Here is an 18,067-nt window from a genome sequence, read left to right on the forward strand (position 1 = left end):
GACACAAAATGTTTTAAATAAAAATAATAATAGAACAACAATAAAAAAGTCTTTCGCTAGCGAGGACTACTATTGACCGTAACCAGTTATGCATTCCTTTTGAAATTTTCATCTCTATTTTTCTCGTTATCTTCTGAATATTTTTAATGAAACCTATATGAAATATGTTCCTTATTAAATTTTAAAGATTTTCTATTCTGAAAGAAGTTTATAAAAATTCAATCTAAAAAAGTTATTTTAAAGTTTTTGTTATAAAAATTCAGATTTTCTTATTATTCAGACATGTATGACAAAGAGGGATTGCAAAAAAAGAGCTGTGATGTGATGAGAATTACAAACCGAAACAGAGAGAATATTCGGACCTGTAATAATACAAAGAGGGGGTTGAAAAATGAGTTATAGTGTGAGGAGAAATATAATCTAAAATAGAGAGTAGGAGAGTTTTTATAAATACATAGAAAACCACATTCATCTTTTTTAAATCCAAATTAATAAATTAAATAAAATATAATCTTAAAAAGATACAATACAAGTTAGAAAAGCATTTCATCCAAGGCATGAAAATTGTTAAACAAAATGTATTTACTATAGGCTTTAAAAATAAAGGTACAAGATTCAATTTGAAATTTATTTATCTTCAAAGTGCACTTTTATACATTTTACAAAGTAAGGTATTAATTTTTTATACTTCACTTTGTAAAATTTATAAATGTACACTTCGAACATAAATAAATTTCAAATTGAATCTTGTACCTATATTTTTAAAGCCTATAGTAAATACATTTTTTTAACAATTTTCCTGCCTTGGATGAAATGCTTTTCTAACTTATATATATATATATATATATATATATATATATATATATATATATATATATGTGTGTGTATATATATATATATATATATATATATATATATATATATATATATATATATATATACTAGCTGTATTTTGCCAGGCGTTGCTGTGGTTCAAATTGGCGCAATGGCAAAAGTTCCAAAATGAGAAAATGCATGTTTCTTATAGGTTTCATTTTCATTTTTCATTTCGTATGAGCGCACAGTTTTTGTTGTTTCATTTTCTTAGATTGACCAATTCATCTTCTTTAAAAGACATTTCTTACCTGTGCCCTCCGTCATTTTCTCCACAAATCCATTTACAAACTACTGTTTTATATAGTGTTAGAGTGAATTCGTTCTATTGCTTATCACCCTTTTCTTGTTATTAGTATTATTATTTTATACATTAACATTCTTATTTATGAGAAAATATAAATGTATAAAATTTATTCATAAATACAAGTACGTCCAAGGATGGAGTACTGTTTCCACATCTGATCACATCAAGAACTGCTAGAAGCTCTTAGCCTTCCTTGAAAGAGTTACCAAATAGACGTTTAGTCCAGTGGGGAATGCCCTTTCTCTTCCCTGCAACCTCTATTACTCAGAAGAGACGTTGCGGGCTTGTCTCTGCTTTATTTCCATGGTAAGTGCCTGTCTGAGCCTCAGTCCCCTTCGCCAAACCTTCCCGTACTCTTTATCTGTGCTTAGAACTAAACATAGATTCCATGAACAAATCTTCTTTCTTAGAACAGCACGCCTGTGGAACTCTTATCCGTTTTCCTGCTTTCCAGCTGACTAAAATATGGTTGTCTTCAAGTTAAAGATAAACAAGTTAATGATGAGCCGTTTCCTTAAGTAATATAATTTACCAAATTTCCACAACTAACGGTTACTACGACATTGTCCAATCAAGACTTTATCTCGAGTGGCATATATATATATATATATATATATAAATGTAAATTTGGTTCGTTACAAAAGAATAAAACCATATTTCTACGTTACCAATTTATTTGAAATTTTCAGACAACCCATCTTTAGAGTCGAGATATGTTTTTATGTTATTAAAATAAATTTACCTCGCGAATTATTAAAATATTAAATAAAATAAATATATTTTTTAACCGTTACTGCGAATCTGTTCTGTTGATAAAACTGAACTTCCGGTTCGATTCATTTCACAGCCACGAATTGACGAAAGATTTCATTTTCTGTTAACTCGATAAGTAAAAAAAAAAACAAATAAAAAACATAATTCATTTGTTTATCTTCCAATTTTTTTAATTTACACATCTTTTCTTTATTATATAAGGAAAAAAAAAGTTTGTCGCTCGCTATGCTAAAACAAAGATTTTTGTTTTTTATTTTTCTAATTTCAAAATATGTTGCACCATTATTGTGATGTTTAATTTGCAGTATACTTCAATTTAACTTTTATTATACAAAGTTTGAGTTTATGATTTGTTTCCTGCAAAAAAAAATACCCTCTCTGAAAAAAAAAACAGGCAAAACTAGCTGATAAAATATGTAAGCCTTCTGAGGAGTTAACCGCTTCAATATAATTCCAGAAACATATAGTGAGAAAACACGGAACATTTTATATATTGAATATACTATATTTATAATTTTTTTATTGTAAGATTCTCCTGATCTAGCAGGTTTTTTTAAATCTCAGTTGACAACATTGCATCACTAAAAAAGCACTACAGGCTTAATGTAAACAGAATGTGTTTACAATATCGGTAAATTTTCAATGGGTTTAATTACATGATTATTGATAATGTAACCATGTGATTGAGATTTAATTTAAATTAACCACACGTGGTCGCAAAATGAATGCCGACGCTCAAAGTGTACAAACATTTTGACTCATCCCTTTACTTAAAAATTCACCAAAAATCAGGAAATTAACGAATTTTAATGAAAATTGCAGTATTTGTCAAATAATGATCGCAGAATATAATGAACAAATTATTTTTACTTAACTCTTAGTGAAAATGTTTTATTTAAAATATCTTTACTAAAGTTATGGTTTTCAGTAGTAAATAAAAAACGCAAGAATTTATTTTTGCTTTTTTTAAAGCATCGTAATTTGTAACAATAAAAAATAATTTTTACAGTAACATTACGAAAAAAGCCCGTAAAGTCCGTATTAATGAATTCGATATAACTCGAAGAAAAATGAATTCTCGCATACTATTCAGGAAATTAAAGATTCAATTATATTCCTATTTCAGTCACCTAAATTATTTAGTGTGAAATGAGTTTAGGAATTTATAGCCAAACCTAAATATTTTTTTGGTAAATATCCAGATACGCTACTACAGAACACCGATCACTCTAATTTGTTTGGATGGGGATGTGATGTTGGGGGCGCGCGCGCCCCAACATCACATCCGCCCTCCCCCGCTCGCGCCCCCAATGTACAAAGTAAAATCTTCGGAAAATGTTAAATGGTGTTCTAATTGGTAAATGTCGGTGCGTTACTTACGGAAAATTTGAAAATTCTATGTACCAATTAAAAAAAAAACGGATAAATAACCCCCCTACTCCAACTTGGTGTGCTTTCCTTTTCTTATTTTATTTCTTATTCAGCTAATTTTAAATTTTCCACCCAAAAAGCGCTATAATGTACTTTTGAAAATTAGAAAATTCTATGTCCTGGAAAAAAAAATCCCCTCCCCCCCAACGTACTTTGCTTGGTGAGCCGTCGTTTATGCTACAGCGTGCGTGCGCGTAGCATAAACGGAAGCTGCAAAATGGTGGAAAGAAGTTCGTGGGTTCAGGGGTAAATACCATGCAAACGGTAAATTTGCCCCAAGTTTGACTATCAGATTCGTTGTCAGCGACCTCAATTACCTGTAAAAAAAAAACAAATTAAAGTGGTCGGTGTTCTGTAGTAGCGTATCTGGATATTTGCCTTTTTTTTTCTTGCTTAAAAAAATAGCATTAATACAGTAAGTTAGGTAAAATTTGCATAGAATGCTCTGCTTTACGGTTGTAAAAATGGAACGAAAATTTGAATTTCGTTCCCTTTTAAATTCGGTACATTTTTACATTAATGTAACTGAAGCCCTAATTTTTTCCAATTAAAGGAGCTAGGACCAAGGTTTCATTAAAAAACAACAAAAAAAACGTTGTTTTTTTTTTAAAGAACGTTTTAACTTCGGTCTTTACAGGTAAATTTCTAAAAAACACTACTTTTTTGTTTTAAATTTGAATATATTATTTATTGACCTTTTCTCTTCAATTTGTGATATATAACACTTTGGTGAATAAATTATTTACTTTTTAATAGATATTTCAAAATGGGAGGCGTGAATTATTCTACCCCCTGTCTTTCCAAGCTCATAACTACTCGAAAAATGTAATTCAAGCCCTAATTTTTTTTCAATTAAAGGAGCAACGACCATGGTTTCATAAAAACAAAACAAAAGAAAAAAACAAACAACATGGTTTAATAAAACAGGTTTTAAACTTCGAACTTTACAGGTAAATTTCTAAAAAACACTACTTTTTTTGTTTTAAATTTGAATATATTACTTATTGACCTTTTCTCTTCAATTTGTGATATATAAAACTTTGGTGTGTAAATTAATTATTTACTTTTTACTAGACACTTGAAAATGGGGGGCATGAATTAAAATAAACGTTTGTCTAAAATATTATATTCAGTTTATTGGGAAGAGCATAAAATTTCACATTGACCCTGAAAATATCCTAAAAATAGAATCAATAGAAAAATTTTGATAGATTTTTAAAGTTTAAAAATTGAAAAATATTGAGTTCGTCAAATTCATTACTGTTTTTTAATAAAATGAAAAAAATATTTCTATTACTTTTAAAACAACTGTAATAGTTTATTTTGGAAGTATAATCCATAAAGAAAATAAACAACCCACTTTTAAAAGAGAAATTACGAGATTTTTATATTTTATTCGCAGTTTCGTGATAGGGGTGTAAAAAATTCCTACAAAAATTCTGATACATCTACTAGATTGGAGTGTTTATTCATTGTAAACGTACCCGACAACCTATAAATGGCGACATTTCACATGTGAATGGTAAGCTGGACTTATGTAAAAAATAACAAAAAGATATACCAAACTGACTTTTTCGTTTAAAAATGGAATTATTTCCTTTTCGTTATTAACTTTTTTTTAAATCTTTTTTTTTAATAAATATTTTGTGTTTTATATACATAAAGTACAATTGTTGAATGTTACCGTTTTGATTACATTCGTCTGAAGGGTGGCACAATTAAAAAATTAAGAAAGATTAAAACGAAGTGAAATTTAAGTTTCCGTTCCATTTTTACAACAACCGTAAAACAGTGCATACTCAGCAAGTTTTATCGTAATTTACAAGCATATTGAAACACTAAATCAACATTTTATTTATTTTTTTTGCATAATTAATGATGGAAGTATTTTTCTGTTCATTTTCTTAACATCTGTTAAAAAAATAAATAATTTGTACATTCTCTTGAAAAAAAGAATAAAACTTTTCTCTACTTTCACATGTGTTCCATTTTAACAAACTGAGCCACAGCAACGCGTGCCCGGGTACAGCTAGTATATATATATATATATATATATATATATATATATATATATATATATATATATATATCATATGTATATATAATTAAATCTAATGTAAATATGTACATTTTTTACAGAACGTCATACATATATTGTTCAAATTTAGATATATTATGCATTACTCATGTGGTTCTGGAAATCACTTATTACTTTAGTTAATTTGATATAATTTAATTTTTTCTTTTACATGGTAGTCACTTATCAAGGCCCGGGGGCCACTCAATAGGACTATATAATAGTAATCGTTAGTAATGGAGATCTGATAAAGTGTCTTATTAAGGAGGCGGTTTATCAGGAACTTGTTTATGTTGGACTTGAAGACATCAGGTGGGAATCAGGAAAACGGAAGAGAGTTTCACAGGCGTGCACTTCTAAGAAAGAAACTTAGTTCATGGAATCTACGTTTTCATATAAAAAACTTGTATTTATTTTTTAATTAATGGATAAAATGGTTTTTAATATGAATATCAATACATACACACACATAACCACACACACACACACACACACACATATATATATATATATATATATATATATATATATATATATATATATATATATATGATAGACTCTTTCGTCGATTTCGTCGTATGAGCTTCCGCCACAACAACTAAGATATTCGAAAATCCACATAGACAATTTGTTTTATAATGGTGAAGGCTTTGTGTAAAACCAATCACATTTTTTAATACTATTGCTAACATTGGCCCATGCAGATGACTGCCACATGACAGAGTAAATATTAGACCGCAGGTTTTTACACAAGAGTAATGATGCATGTCTTAAGGAAGATTGAGGATGCATTTCTCCTAGTGAATTATTGGAATTTCTACGACTCGGCGCGGTACATACAGCGCATAACCTTCCCAAATAGTCACCCATCTGGTACTATATATATATATATATATATATATATATATATATATATATATATATATATATATATTATGTGTGTGTGCGCGCGTGTGTGTGCGCTGGTGTGGTTGAGGGTTTTATTGATATTCATATTAAAAACCATTTTATCCATTTACAAATTATCTATTTATAAATTAAATACACGTTTGTTATATACGGCACAATCATGAAAATCTAATATATATATATATATATATATATATATATATATATATATATATATATATATATATAAATTTATATATATATATATATTTATATGCATATATATATATATATATAATTACAAAAAATATATATAAATTTGCCAAGCCTCAAAGAAAAAGAAAATGAAAACAACAACAATCGCTCCTGACGACGATCGGATGTACCGATAAAAAAGCTTAGGAAGAATATGGCTGAACAACAACTTTGGGCGCCATAATATACAATATGCCAGCTTAAATAAAAAAGACCACTCGGTTAATTGAAAAGATATCCCCCAAATTCGGGAAAAAGCAGAACTCTACCATGTTCACTCATACGTGCTAAAATAATTTCTTGCTCCCAATATAGATATATATATACGAGCCGGAAAAATTTCCAGGTTGGTATGTGGGGACGTATTAATTAACTGGGAGGGATGCACTTTCAGTTGTCGTTAAAACATGCATTTAGGAGAACAGAACTCTGATAAAACACACAACGTAAACTGTGTACTCTGTCATATGGTAGTCATCTGCACCGACGAAGGTTAGCAGTTATAGCAAAACGTGTTGTTGGTTTTACACAACGCTTCCTCACTATAAACATCTTCGTGTGTGGATTTCCAAACAACTTAATTTTAGTGGCGGAACCTAATCAGTCGAAATCGACGGAAGAGTCCATATATATATATATATATATATATATATATATATATATATATATATATATATATATATATATATATTTATATATATATATATATATATTATAGATCTTCAACAAGAATCTGATTAAAGCTTCCAAAATATATACTAGTGTAGTCCACATTGACTCTTGTCACAATCGAGTGCTAAGTGATAATGAGTACAGACGATATTTAAAATTAATTCAGATTTTTACCAAATTTTGCCGGACGGGACGAGAACAATCTACCACCAGTGAATAAATAGTTTAAATTCGAGATTCCAAACAGATATTTGAGTTCGCCACCACGATTCCAAAGTTCGACAAAATGCACCTGATGAATGTTGATCAAAACTTGATATTAAAATCCAAGATGAAAACAGTCTACTCTAATAATCATATTAATACCGAAAAGATTATATATTATATTATATACTTTCAGATGCAAAAGTATTTCATGTTGTTTAAATGTCAAAAACGTGAATTTTAAATTACGATTAAAGAAGAAAAAGTATTGTTTTCATATATAATATGAATTTTATTATTTCCTTTAAAAGAGATGTGGCACAGCTTTTTTATCTTTCACTTGTATAAGTCATAATAGAAAATGTTTCATGTTCTATACAATAGAAAAAAATGATATAAACAAATACACGGTGTGTGTCACATTAATAGATTGAAAAGTTTTCGCTTTGTTTTCTTATTTATTTTTTCTTGTATTGCCTTTTTTTTGACACCTCATCGATCTATCACAGAAAATTAATTTCATTACTTTCACAGCATGACTTTTTTTTCAATATAAGGTGTTCGTCATTAGGTATTCTTATTTGCTATGCTGAACGTCACAAAGTATCCATGGGGTTACCCTCACGCTTTACCATGCCCTATGTGTGAATTTGAATTTAGGCCAAGGTTTTCAACGAACTGACAAGCACGTCATTATGTAAAAAAAACATTTGATAAGTTGTTTTTCTTTGTGTTATTATTTTCAGTCTGGTCTAGTTTCCTCAGGTACGCAATCTGGGCGCTTGCTAGTCCCCAATAAGCAGGCTTAAAATAAAGGCAACAAAATATGAGTTTTGATTTTCGTGTTGCCTGTCTGTCTAACAGTCTTACGTATTTGATTACACTAGGCTTCATTTCCATTTGAGAAAAGGGAGTAAACCAGGATGTAAAGACCCTAATAGGGTAAACGTGAGTTGGGACTAAAGAAACTTGGGGAAATGAAAGGTTTGTATTTTGATCATAGCTTTTTTTTTTTCTTGTCTGGTTGGCCGCTTCTATATTTCCAGCAAAAACGTACGTAAGCAGATAACATTGCAAGTTGCTAGTTGCACAGTTAATGTGTATGCTTCATTTTTCTATACTCATATAAGAAAGAGCTTCTGTGTGTAACTTTATGCATTTTAGCAACTTTTAAGCTACTCGACATAGAAATGCTTAATTTAGCAGACTCACAGATTTTTTATGAGAGTCACGAGTCAGAAATACATTTTCGTCTTCCGTGCGAAAGTAATATTAAAATATTATTTTTATAGAACATGTTGCTTTTACTCTATAGAAACGAAATTATATATATATATATATATATATATATATATATATATATATATATATATATATATATATATATATATATATGAAGAGAGATAGTATGGGATTAAAGATGTATATAAAGATTCATTAAATAAAGAGTTTTGGATACAATAAAAAGCTCGACATGAACGTAGAGCTTCTCCCTTTGGGTATATATATATATATATATATATGTGTGTGTGTGTGTGTGTGTGTGTGTGTGTGTGTGTGTGTGTGTGTGTGTGTGTGTGTGTGTGTGTGCGGGGCGGTGTATAATAAGATGCTATATTAAAAATTTCAAAGTGTTTTTCATCTTATTGTTTTTTCTTTCACCAAGTTAAAAATGATAAATTCTTGACAACACCTATTTCGTTGCGCAGAAACAATCATATTATTTTATGTCAATTTTTTAATATATTCGCCATGACATATCAGAAAAATAAAGATAACTTTTAAAAGAAATTAAAGAGAACTTAAGCTTAATTATTCAAATTCGAAAAAAAATTCAAAGTATTTCGATATAGTTAACGAAATAAATAGAAAGAGCGTAAACATTTAAAATTTTGAATATGGGATTTTGTTATTTATTTCTATGCATATAAATATATAAATCGAATCAAATTTAGCATTCGAATATAAATACTTACAATACAAAATTCCTTTAAATAGCTCTTATAAGATACTTTTAAAAAAACTCTGTGTTGTTAATATTTATATTTGAATGAACAGTAATATTACAGTTATGAATAGCTTTAATATATTACCGCTATATTTTACAGGCAATAGGTGCTCATTAATATTCGTCCAAGAATGTTCGTTTGTTGACTAAGAAAGCAAAAACTTTTTTGGTCTGTGTTGATTTTTATATATTTTTATATAGTCCGCTATATATGCATTTTGTTCCTTTACATTTTATGGTTAGAAAAAATAATAAGTAATAGTAAGAAAGAATCAAAACAAAGGTGCTACGTCCGTATAACTAAAAAAATCGTCAGAAATATAAATATTTAAGATTAGTACGCTCCTTTCGAATAATTGTGATAATATTTATTTTATAGAAATACTAGCGGGGGTACCCGGCGTTGCCCGGTTATTTGTGAGTCAGTGTATATAGGGGGAGGATAAAATAAAGAATAAGCTAAGTAATAACCCTGTATAAATATTAAAGAAAAAAATCGATGTTAAATTTCTTTTAAAAATTGGTCGCACCAAAAGAAACAAAAAGGAAAACAGCGAACAAACGTAAAACTAATTTAAAAAAAAGAAATTGGAAAAACAAAAAGCAAAAATAAGGGAAAAAATTATGAACGCTGTCGAAAAAACAAAAACAAAAAATAGAGAAAAGCGAAAAAAATGGTATAAAGCATAGAACGAAAAGGAACGTAAAAATTCCATTCCAGTTTTTGTAAGAGACTACTAAACGAAATAGAGCGAAAATAATGGCATAAATAACCCTTCGAATCGGTTAATTTCATTTTGCGTTTAATCCAGTAGAAATCATAGGACGAAAAGGGACGTTAAAATTCCAGTCCATTTTTTAAGCAACTACGAAGTAAAGAAAACCCAAACCGGTGTGTCCTCGTAACTGTCCCTTGTGAACGATTCGGACACGGTGTAAGTGGTGGCGTGGGAATGAGGAATTTATTAGAGAGAAAAGATTTTACTACTTCCATTGATTGTAACCGATTTGGGCAAATTTTCAACAGAAAACATATAGGAATCTACGGATATCGAGGAAGTGGAGAGGTAATATATCTATAACACACCTCAGATATTGTGCTGCAGTTTGTGCATATTACATTTGCATGAAATGTCTTGGTTTTTATTCTATTAAGGTCAAATTCATAGGGTAAAAATGAGTTCATTTTATATATATATATATATATATATATATATATATATAGGGATAAATTTTCGGACCGCGTGAAACAATTGTTTACTGATATTGTCAAAAAACAACTTTTGTAACGAACATAAATGACTTCCTAATGTACTAGAAAAAAAAAATTAAAACTCTCGTCGTCAGAATGGCCGTCACCTATAGAATTTGCATTAAATTAAGCATATAAAATGATGTTACTAGTTTCATATAAGTTCGAGTGTTTTAATGTTTATAAATATGTATCAGAATACATTATTTTGGTGTTAGGAGCTAGATGTTGTCTTAAATCAAGGATATGTTATGTTTACATAAATGCTGGTAAAGCAATAGTCTACAAGGTGCATAGTGAAACGACAAAATACGTTATTGGTTATAAAACAAATGTAGTTATTAACTTATTGTTATAGTACTTACATTATATTCTATTTAAATCCAGCAAACGAAATATTGTGTCACTATGGAATCTGATTGAAGACATGTTATCCTTTTTTTTCACACTAGAGTACAGAAATTAGGCGAAGTGATAAATATAGATAAAATACAGATTTAAATAGCGATAAAATAAACATGTTTTCAAATAGAATTGGACCATATATACACATGCATATATGAAAGTAAAAGAGGAAAACTCAATTTAATAATAAAGGACGAAATATAAATTTTAGACTTCGACTAAAAACATTCTTCATGTATGACATGATTGTAAAGGATTAAAATGCAGTAGTGTTATATTAATTAGTTCTCCATTTGAAAAAATAACGTTGCTTACGTTTCCAAACTACACACACACACACACATTATGTGTGTGTGTATATATATATATATATATATATATATATATATATTTGTTTTTTAATTATACAGAAGTTCAGAAAAACATTGGTACCGTCGGTTTCAAGCCCAACACAACGGGAAGCCGTTAATGATAACACGTAAATGATGTTCAGCTCTCGTCAGCAATCTTCTTTTCTGTCCCGGGGTAAATTTTTCCAGGTACGCATTTGTTTTTTTTATATAATGATTTATGTTTTTATTTAACTATAGCTTATTCCTATCTCTCCATAATATATTTTAATCCAGTATGAATATCCTGCTTTTTTAATTTTTCATTTTTTTATTTAATGCATTTTAGTAATTACGTACTGTTTGTTTTGTTTCCGGTCTGATTTTTATTGGGGCAAGGGGGATAATTACTTTATCTAATTAGACTTCCCTTCCTTTTTTCAGTTAAGGGAAGATAACCCTTTTTTCAGTGGTCTAGGGGAGATAACTAATCTATCTTATTTATTCTTTTAACCTTTTTTGTATTAATTATTATAATAGTTGAGGGTAGGTGTGTAATTTAATTCTAAATTCTTTTATATAACTGTGTAATGTATTTCAAGCAGTCTTATTCTTCTTCATATATACTAATATTTATGCTTAATGTATACTGATAAATGTGTAAATGTCCGTTACACTTTACTAGTTTATGCGTTAAGTTGGCTGCATCTAGAATACTCTTGGAGAACACCTTTAGGTGGAGTCCTCGTTTATTGTTCTGTCTTCCCAGTTTATTATTAGCGCTTGTCACCTATGCAGAATCCTTTGAGTGTCTCACTGCGTACGTTCAAACAGGTTTTCTGAGGGTCATTAATAGCCTTTATGATGTGGTACTTCTCCGCGTCACAAAGCGGGCATCGTTTGGAGGCTGGTGAGTATGCTGGCTTTCTTTCTATGATCCTCCATTTGATGCTGAATTGTGTTCCTTTGTCTTTAAGCTGCCATACTCGGGCGGCTAAAGCTGTCTTTATCCTAAAGGAACTCTTGTGCATGTAAAATCTCTGCTTCGTCATCCCTATGTATGTCTCTACTTTATCGCTGGTTTCATGTATACGAGGGATTTCACCTTGCATTTTCCCTCAAATCTCATTTTCATTGCGTTCTTTTGCGATATATATATATATATATATATATATATATATATATATAACTGATCTTGGTTCTTCTGTTTCAGCGAATTTTTAATATCTCTATTGTTTTAGCAATATTTTCCACACTAAATCCCTTCCATTAATTACATCCATGATAAGAAAACTTAAAACTTTGTATATAAGAGAAATGCTTTCGAACACTTTCGAAAAATTCAGGAGTCTCTCTTAAACTTAAAAATTCTGAAGATTATTCATCTGCCTCGAAGTAAAGACTAATCTGTGTCTTGTGCCTCATAAGAAAGATGCTAGCATATGTGATAATTAGAAATATAGTCTACCTCTTCATCAAAAAAGAACAGCATATTCAGTGGCATGCAATACTATTTCCGGTCTACTAGATCTACACCTAATGTGCTAACTGTAATATCATACAGGATTAGTGAATCTCTCGACGGGGGCTTCCTTTCCAAAGCAATTGCTCGTGATAGAGTATAGCATAAAAGTCTACTGCATAAGATTTGTAGTTGGAAAGTTTTTTTTATCCTTTCTCTGTGATGGTGTATAAGAGTATTCGTCAATGTGTTAAAATCAAAAGATCATAGCATTACTGTTGGAGTCCTACAAGGTTCTATCCTGGGTTTAACTCTTTTTCTGATCTTATCAATGATCTTCCAAATCACATTTTTACACCATTTGAAGACATTTATGCAGACGACACTTCCATACCCAGCAGCACTTCAAAGCCGCAAATGGCCAAGATCCTTCTGGTGATCTTCTTGAAGCAATCTATCTTTTTTTTACATAAGTATCACCACTTATCAAAACCAAGAGGCCACTCGAGGATAATGGTTAAAGAGTGCACAGTAGAAATTGGACACTATAGTAATAGTTAGTAATGGAAATTCGGTAAATTTGTTAACTTATATGGAACAGCTCATGAAAAACTTGTTTACGTTAGACTTGAAGACAACCATATTGTAGTCAGCTGGAAAGCAGGAAAACGGAAGACATTTCCATTTTCAGTTCTAAGAAAGAAGCTTTGCTCATGGAATCTACGTTTAGGTTTAGGCACAGATAAAGAGTAGGTGAAATTATTGATAGTGTTTTCTGCTAGACGGGTGTTTCCTGTGAAAGTTTGGCGAGGGGGGACCATAGATTAGAGTTAGAGCTCAGCCGAGCACTTGCAATGAAAATAACGATAAAGTAGAGACAAACTCGCAACATCTCTTCTATGAGAAAGAGGGTGTAGGGAAGAGAAAAGGGCATCCCCTACGAGGCTACGAAATCTATTTTGAATTGTATCATGTCAGGATAAGTCCTTTCTAACAGCTCCTGCCAAAATGTGGCAACAGTACTCCATCCTAAAAAACCTTCGAAATCTAGTAGGTGATGCCTTTTGTTCTTTCCTAGAACCTCTATCTCACAGAGGAGACGTTACTAACCTGTCTCTGCTCTATCGTTATTTTCAAGGCAAGTGTTCGTCTGAGTTCCACTTTGTACCCATCCTCGCTTAATTATCACAAATAAAACTCGGTTAACGACAATAACTATAAACAATCCCCCCACTCTCAAACTGTACCTTAATCCAAACGCAGATGTCATGAAAAAAGCTTTTTAGCTAGAGGTGCCCGTCTGTCGAAGTCTGTTTCGTTGACCTATCGTTCGGCTAACTAGAACACAGTCGCCTTCAAGTCCAATGTAAACAAGTTCTTGTTGATTCGTCTAATAAAATTATACACAAGTTTTATCAATAAGACTTACTACGCTGTTGTACCGCCGTACAACTGTTTAACCCTTATACTCGAGTGGACTTCGGGCCTTGATACGTGGTGACTTAACAGCGAAACGAAAAGAACTATTTTTCGACCTATTTTTCTGATGAATCTATTTTGTCTACAATTAATTGTTTAGCGGACTTTAGCTAATAAATGAAATATGCTGAGAACTGAAAATGGAAATATCTTCGTTTTCCTGCTTTCTACAATATGGTTGTCTTCAAGTCTAATGTAAACAAATTTTTCATGAGTCCATAAAAACAGAAATAACATAATTTGAGTTAAAATTAGATCCATCGACTTGTTTTGGAATGCTTACTTACTATATATGTAAAGGACATAGAGATCCAGAGCGAGACTGAGTAAAACTACACACACACACACATATATATATATATATGTATAATTATATAGATATATATATATATATAGAGAGAGAGAGAGAGAGATGCGTGACCTTTGATTACGAGAGTGTAGAGATCTTAATGTGACAAAGCTTGTTCCTTTGAAGTGAACTGTCACTCCGATTAAATGAATTCACCATCAACCCCTATCCAAACAATGAAAAACTAAAAAAGGATCGTATGTCATTATGGAAATATTCTTGTTTGCCGCTTGTACTTATCGCATGATCGGAGAAGAATGCTTTTTATTAGCCGCTATGATAAGTTTATATATTTATAGGTCGTATGCTTCGTACGCACATATATTAATCTACAGTCCAAATCTCTGTCCTGGAAAAATAATGGATTACAATAAAAATGTGAGCACGAAAAGTAAAATCGTAAAGCTTAAACATTGTCAAACTGGAAAAGAAAAAGACAAGATATTCTAGTAAAAAATATAATAAATTTATAACTTAAAACATTGCAGCATTAATAAGCTTTTTTTAAATTTAATTTATAACATTATATAATTAATTCTTAATGCTGCAATATTTCCATGTTTAAGCTTAACCATATTACTTTTCATGCTCGTATATTTTCTATTTTAAGAACAATTTAAATTAATCCAGCAAAATTAGCGAAAAGATTACCCGAATTTAGAACAATGACAAAGATGATCTTTGACGTAAGGTATACAGAGGATATAACAAATAAACAGTTGTAATATGCGCAGTCGGTTTCATTAGGGACTCGAAGTCGGTCAGTATATTTTTACGTTAGAATATATAACGAGTCTTTGCAAACTCCAAGGAAAGGAAAGTATCGACAAACAAACATAATTAATGAAGACTTACTGTTTCGTACTGACATTTTTTATTTCACTACATTTTTAGTTGCACACTTTCATTATCGTTACAACACACAGACAAACGTTATAGATGCTAATTATATAATAATCTTCCATGTTTTCTTGCATTAACACATACGATCTTCCGGAAGCCCTAGAAAATTATTTATATAAAACAATCACAGAATCATGATTTGCCAATATTTATACATCAATTTGGCTCACAAAAATTAAAGATCTCAACAGAAATGTATTACGGTAATCGATACCTCTGTATACCGTTTAAAATTACATTCATATATATCGTATGTAATGACTTCAGAAACCCAGTAAAATATTGAATAAAAATATAGTTAATAGTTAAGTACAAGCATTCTCAATATTTTTCATTTCTTTTATTTTGTTTTACTTACGTACCATTTCCGTCACTTTAATTATTTCATTCTGGTGCTACTGTATCAGAGTGTCGGTAGATACTGATTTTCTGACTAGAAATGCATAAGACAGTTATGTTATTCTTCTCGTTCGCGTTACAAAACTAAATCGTTTGCTGCAAAGTCAGAAGCAAAAACAACGCTTGTTTTCTGCATAACAACCAAATAGAACACTTTGAATATCTATTTGAAGATACAGAAAACATGAAACTTAAAACATGTGTTTTATAATTACTGCATTCAGCATCAGATAACCAGAAAACATGTCAATGTGATGTAAAATAAAACCACCAAGCAAAAAAAAAAAAAAAAAAAAAATTATTTATATTGGTTTTAACTCTCAAAATAGAGGTTAATTAGCGTACTATCAAAACATTTCCTTCATTCTGTAAATAAGTAAATTAATCAAAATACCTCATGATGATGATAATAAAGATGATGATTGTTTTGTGGGGATAACCTCACCTACACAAATGCACTAGATATGAACGAAAGAAAGAATCATTCATTGAATTAACACGTCGAAATAACTATTGACTTGTAATGTATTACTTTATTTTCCCTTGAGGGGAGCGGGGCCAAACAACCAATCTAAAACGGAAGATGTAATTATCAAAGGGAAACGGTATTTATCAGAGAGAAGCAGCACTTTTATTAGAATGTTTGCAAAAGTATTTAGTCCTCTTTCTCTCTTTCTTTGTCTCGCTGTTCCTCTACATTCTTCATCCCTTTCTCTCACTATCTGATGGAAACAGAACTCGCTTTATCCGGAAGCTATTACGTAAATGTATTATTAATGTACTTGTTAGAACAATTATTTTATCATTTTGTGTTAAGTAGGCATTATACTCCTACGTGTTATGCTTTGACTCTCTAAACAAACGCAACGGTTGATGAAATGTATGTCAGTTATCGATGAATCAAAGAACATTGTGTCTCTTATATAAATGTTTCGTAATACAGCATTTTGAAACTATAATCATGATGTATTATGAAGGTTGCTTATTTTATATATAGAACTCTCATACACGAATTGCCGTAACCATCAATGTTTGTTAGCTTTGTTCTCTCTGTTTATCCATCTATCTATCTCTATTTTATCTATATCTCAAACACCGAAACATTGCGTTACATTAAACTAAAAAGCTTTTTCTCAATCGCTGAAAGATATATATATATATATATATATATATATATATATATATATATATATATATTTCAGTCAGGCTTCTAACGCTTGTTTGATTATATTTGAAATGAAACGTAAAACGTGACCCAACCACATATGATGGCCGATAATTGCCCAAGTACGTGGCGAATAAGAGCTGGATTGAAACTTTATTTATGTAAGCGATCCTGGAGTAACATCAGGTGACATTACTGGTTTAAAAAACGTCTGATTGCTAATGCAAAATGCATAAAAGAAAAAAATTATTTCAGAAACATTAATGATATATATTTTTGTAATCTTTACATGTTGGCCAGTATAGCTTTGTGTGCAAATTGATCTTAGGGTCAATGCTGCATTTTCGCCGATACGGGAATACGGATAATGGAAGAATTTAATTTATGTTGGAGGAATCACCTAATTAATATGCACAAGGGATGTGGCTAATTAACCAATCAAGACAAATTAGAGTATTACGCCATAAAAAAGAGATTGGTTGCACGAGAACCGCAGACTCGTCAAATCTAACCCGCTTCCTACCAATAAAAGGAGTTGCACAGGGATTTATCAGTCAGTCACCAATTTGGAGTCGGAAAGCAGAAATCCACAATTTAAGTCGGGACCAACCATCCCACCGCTGGGCTAAACCTCCCCATTTACAGACCGTGCGAGGAAATCGGTTATTGAAAAAGTTACCGTTTGAGTTCCTATTTAACCTGACTACTGGTGGAAGAAAAGAAAGGCATTGCAAATATTTTAACTTATCTGCTCCTGTGTATAATTGTACAAAAATAACATTTTTCTTGTATTCAGAATTTACTTTAATAATTAATCCATACAAACGAAAATCCA

The sequence above is a fragment of the Euprymna scolopes genome, chromosome 10, assembly GCF_053919585.1.
Source record: "Euprymna scolopes isolate OS-2025 chromosome 10, ASM5391958v1, whole genome shotgun sequence".
NCBI lineage: Eukaryota > Metazoa > Mollusca > Cephalopoda > Sepiida > Sepiolidae > Euprymna > Euprymna scolopes.